Source organism: Triticum dicoccoides, chromosome 5A, assembly GCF_002162155.2.
Source record: "Triticum dicoccoides isolate Atlit2015 ecotype Zavitan chromosome 5A, WEW_v2.0, whole genome shotgun sequence".
NCBI lineage: Eukaryota > Viridiplantae > Streptophyta > Magnoliopsida > Poales > Poaceae > Triticum > Triticum dicoccoides.
The window spans coordinates 702506246-702511849 of NC_041388.1; the positions used below are offsets into that span (position 1 = coordinate 702506246).

General features: G+C 45.8%; 1 long non-coding RNA gene across 1 annotated transcript in view; it reads right to left on the reverse strand.

Moving 5' to 3' along the window:
• Positions 1-2901: 2901 nt before the first annotated feature.
• Positions 2902-5604, reverse strand: part of LOC119298528 — a 6509-nt gene continuing 3806 nt past the window's right edge. Inside the window, exons 2-3 of the long non-coding RNA XR_005145880.1 lie at positions 3144-3358; positions 2902-3051 (exon numbers count right to left, since the gene is read on the reverse strand). This is a non-coding gene — a long non-coding RNA (uncharacterized LOC119298528). The remainder of the gene's footprint in view (positions 3052-3143; positions 3359-5604) is intronic.

Consider the following 5604-nt stretch of genomic DNA (forward strand, 5'->3'; position numbering starts at 1 on the left):
TGAGTTCCTGAAGAAGCGAAAAGAGCAATCAGATGCTCTTTTCACCCAAGCCAAAGAAGAGATGGAAGAAGCCAGAAATAAGCTAGCAGAGGCAGAGCAGGCTAAGCGTCTCCTGCTATCTAAAAATGTTGTCAATACAAAATTTCCTTCATAATAGCTAGGTTCAAATGTTTATCCAGTCAGCATGCCTGTTGTGATGTCCGTGCATCTACTGATGCGGCACAAAATGTTTTTTTGGGTCATGTAATAACAGCAATTACTTTCCAAACAATAACAGACGAAGAATTGGACATGGTATAGTTCACGCGCAAGCCCGACATTCCAAGTTCAACTTCCACATCAAACTCATGTTCACAGATATCTGCAAATTCATAGATAATGTCCACAACAATGATTCACTTCAAAGCCAAAAAAATGTGAGGAGAGTTATAAATAAAGAAAATCGTCTACTAGTTCAACTACCAGTGCGAGCACAACAAGTCAAGACCATGCGTAAATTAATTATATTTTAGTCATTTTTTGTGTTCTAAAATGCTTGCCGGCTCGTGGAAGGACGTGTTGCCGGCACACGCACAGATTCAATGAAGGCAGGCGGGGCAGTCTTAAGCTGGTTGCATGCGCCGAGGAGGCGTGCTCAGCCGGGCCTGCAGCGAGTGCGGCCCTCTTGGCCGGCGTGCCGGTTCAATGCCTGCGCTATGAGAGGTCGCGTCCGTGTCAGAGCAATCACTCCCTCCAGTCCTTTTTTGTTTGGGTATAACAAAATCTCGTTTTCCATTCACATTTTACAAGTAAAATTCGTGGACAAACTTTGACCCAAAGTACGATGGGGACTAGTCATGAACGCAAATATATCCAACACATGTTATCAATAGTAGCAAGTTTCATTCATACATATACATAATTTCATCAATATTACACAGTTTCATCATAGGTAGCAAGTTTCACAAAGTCAAAACAAAAACTAAAGACAAGCACTCCATCAACCCAAGCTTCCGTGATCTGAAGCAAATTTACAAAATGGGAAAGAAGAAAGTTAGAAGAAGAAGACTAGAAGAAGAAGATTATTATGATGCAACTAAAATGTGAAGATTATGATGATGCAACTTATATCTGTAAAATAGGTCATTTTGGAGCTAAGTATGGTTATTATGTCATTTTTGAGCTAGCTAAGCATACTAAGTCATTTTGGTGTAAAAATGCTAAGTAAGGTCATTTTGGAACTCATAAGTTTATTATGTCATTTTGGAGCTAGCTAAGCATATGAAGTCATTTCGGAACTAAAATATGTCATTTCGTAAGCATATTATGTCATTCTAGAGCTAGCTAAGCATATTAAGTCATTTGGAGGAAAAAATGCTAAGTATAGGTCATTTTAGAGCTATCCTAGGTTAAATAGGTCGATTTTGAGCTAGCTAAGCATATTAAGTCATTTTGGAGGAAAAAATGCTAAGTATAGGTCATTTTAGACTATCCTAGGTTAAATAGGTCATTTTGGAGCTAATTAAGCAAAGCACTAGGCAAAACTTACCGTCAACCCGTAGGTGAAGGATCGGGGTTCTTGCTCGCGGTAGTGGCAGACGGAGGAGGATCGGGGTTATTGCTCGCACCAATGGCAGACGTCGATGCTTGTCGGGAGTTATGCTGCACCAAATTAAAGATCATTTGCAATGTCTCGTTAGCATGATGCAACTCAAATGTGAAGACTAATAAGTAATGTCCATTCAAATGAAACTCACCGTGTCCGCCGGAGCAATGACTGGCATCGGCGGAGGGGTCTGACCGTTCTTCTTGCACATGGACTGCACATTTGGTTTTGATGAGTCAGTCATATTAGTTACTAATGAAAGGAACATTGCGTGCATGATTTAGCTAATATGCAGAAGAGACTTACCGCGAAGAGCTTGTATATGGCTCGGTTAGCCAAGTCATTCTGGTTCCTCTCCTCCTCCAAAAGCCTAGCCGTCCTCTCCTCAGTCTCCCTCTCCCTCTCCGCCACCTTCCTCCTTTCCTCCGCCAGAAGCTCCTGGGTCTTTGCTCTCTCTTCCTCAATAGCAGCCTGCAACACCACTCCTCTTTAGCGTTGTAATCATCGACGGCCGCACACATAATGTAATGGAGGAAAGGTATCTGATTCTGTATAACTAACCTTGATTTCGAGATCCATTGGCCGTGTACGAGGCCTTATCTCAGGATCGGAGCTCGTCTGGCGCCTCTTGATCTGCGGGAGAGTGCTAGTACAACGTATCAGTCCATCCCCAATGGCTAACAAGCCATGGTTCCTCCCGCCACCAGATATCATCACCAGCTATGGATCAATAGGCTGGCTCGGGTTAAAGTTCGGCCCTTTCCTCGCCTTCCCCTCTTCTCTGTACCTCAAGAGCTTGTTGTGGGAGGCACGGTTGGTGAAGTTCTTTGGATCATCGAGATCAGACTCAGAGAATGCCTTGGCCTTCTTATACGGGGCACTATGGGCCATGGCATAGAGGTCGAACAGCTCTGGCACATCCGTCTTGTTGTGCTGCGCCTAAAAGAGAGGAACAAAGTATTAGTTAAGGGCTCAAACTAGCATGAAGACTGAATTTGCATGAATCATGAAGCAAACCACATACCTAGTTATCCCCGTACTGATATAGGTTGACGCTGCCTTGATGGTGAGGCACACCGCTCATTTTTCCACGCCGATCCTTTTCATTGTTGTGGGTGGATAGCCATTGGGGAGAGCACCACTCATCCACCAACGCCTCCCAATAATCCAGCCTATCCGCACACCATCTCGGGGGCACCTAAGTTAAGTAAGAGAAATTTGAGCGCTACGCCTACGAAACTAAATACAAGGCCTTAAGAATAGGTAATTACCTCCATGTACTTCTCCTTACTCAGATACTTTGTGCGACACTTTGACTTGGACATCCTAATACCAATCGAGGCGAAGTAGCTTCGAGTAGCCTGCGTCCGAGCCCTGTTCCGCCAGTCTTGAAGTAGCCGCTTGCACTCGGCTTCGATAACCCGAGCTGCGGCCTCCTCCTGTCCCTCAGCACACCTGTAAAAGGTCTGCAATCAAACAAGAAAACACGGATTAGTACAATCACTAGAGTTGCCAATCAAACAAGAAAACACAACGTAAACGAGAGAGGAAAAATTACCCAAAACGTCTGGATCACAACATCAGCCACCATGTGGCACTCGACACCGCCGATCCTCTCCCCCGGCGGGGCCAGGGCAACCAAGTAGTGCTCCCAAGTCATTCCTAGCTCTGGAACCTGGCCCTCACCGGGCAACGTGACCCAGGAAGCTCTGGCGACAAATCACACCAAGGACTGTGTTGGGCCTGCGGACACCACGACCGTGTTTCCAAGACCTGCAGTATGACAAGGCTAACGCATTAGATATTCGAAGAAATGTGAAGGCAAAAGGTTAAAAAAGAGTAAATGCACTTACTTCTCCCCATCAGGCGTAATCAACCACCTCTGGTCAGGGGTCGCCGGGGTGGGCGGGAGCTTTGTACCGCCACGCTGGTAGACATTGCCCCCCTCAACCCGCTCACTCTCACTATAGCTATCAGAACTATAGCCACCCTCGTCACCATCAGCATGGCCACTCGACTCCGGCCAGTCCCCCAATCGGTTCGGCTGCGACGTAGCCTGATCCAGAGTCTCGTGGGACAAAGCCTCTGGGACCGGAGTCTCGTGGGGGAAACGCTCGTCGGCCCGAGGCTCGTGGACCGGGGTCCAAGACGGGTCCACCTCAGGCGGCTCCATCTTAGACGGAGCAGTCCTATGGTCAGGTGAATCAACTGAGGTTGCCGGCGAGGAAGGCGTAGTGGCATCCTTCCTAGCTCTCCCGCTGCCACGTCCACCCCTACTAGCCTTCTCCTTCTTCTTCCGCCCCCGACCTCTCCCGGCCAAAGAAGAAGCGACCGCCGGTGGTGTCTGCATACTGAGATCTAGCGCTCTCCGAAGGGTCTAGGGTGGAATGGAACTACCCCTCCCACCACGCGCCGAGGGAGGAGCCTCGGAGCGCTCTCGACCCACGCCCACCATCTGTCAACACCTGTAATGACAAAGAGTAAATGAAATTAGTACAACATAAAAAAAGAATACCTGACATGAATAATAATATGTATATAATTTAAGTGTATCATCATCATGAACATAAAAAAATAGAATACCTAACATGAACTATAATATTAATCTTCATCGTCTATATATGCTTCAGGGTCAATAAATGCATCATCATCACTATCAGTAATGACGTGCTCATCATCATCATCAATAAATGCATCAACATGTGGAAGGCCTCCTTTACGTAATCGGTCAAGCATTGACAGGTCATCCGCAGCAGTAACCTCTTCTTGTTGCGGCTCTTCTTGTTCCAGCTCTTCTTGTTCCGGCTCATGCTCGGATTCACTGTCGCTGTCTACTTCAATGTTCTGGGGTGAAGTAGAGCGGTTCTTGAAACGTTTTTGGAAAGACGTGTTTCTTGGAAGAACTCTCCTTCATATGTGTCTGGGTTAATGTGAGGTTCATAATCTTCTTCATTGAGGGAGGTGGTCTAACATGTGGCGGCACTTCATAAACGACATCCCAACCATTGAGATTTGGATCACTTTGGCAGGCCCATGGTAGATAGAAAACTTGGGTTGCCTGTTGAGCCATAATATAGACATCAGGAACATCCAAATGGGTGCTTTGTTTGATTTTGACTAGCCCTAGATGTTCATGAGTCCTTCTAGTCTCCTTTGGCTGGAACCAATAACATTTGAAGACTACGATGTTCGATGGGTTTGCACCATAGAATAGAAGTTCATAAATTGCTTCAACTCTTCCATAATACTCGCTATCTCCTTCACCGATAGTAGAGACACAACAATTTGTAGACTTTCGGTCGGCCATAGATAGCTCTTTACCATAGGTACGAAAGCGATACCCGTTGATGTCGTATTTGTCAAATGAACGGACCTTATAGTCAAAACCATTAGCGACTTGTCTCAATTCGGCGTCCATAGACTCTGAACTAGCCTACAAGTTTAATACAAAATGATTGTTGCATTAGCCGGAAAATAGACGAAGAAATGAAATGGTCTAATAGAAATTACCGTTTGTTTGAACCAAGAGATGAAACCGGGATAGCGCGTCCATGCATTGCCAGAAGCTCATACTCTTCGACGGAATCCTTTTGGATCACCGCTCCATACAAGAATTTGGCGACGTATCGACTGTATCAAATATCCAGAAATAAGAGCAGTTCAAAGGAATTAGAGTTTGCGAAACAATGTACCGAGAACTTACTCGATGTACGACAGCACTTCTGTTAGATTGTTCAAGATATACAACGTAATGGTCTGCCATTCATCGACATCCAACAATAAGGGAGTATAAGTAGCGGCTGGTGCGAGCTTCCCTTTGAATAGGCTGAGGTTGGGTCCACCCTTTTTAGGGTCGCCAGCATTGTACCGAGGCTTCGGATTATGCAAATGATGATTTTTGGCTTCGTAGTGTGCTGTCACGAAGTTTGCCGCCTCCTCAGTAATGAATGCCTCGGCCATCGATGCTTCAATTCGACGTTTATTTTTACATTTTGCTCGAAGTGTCTTCTGCATCCTCT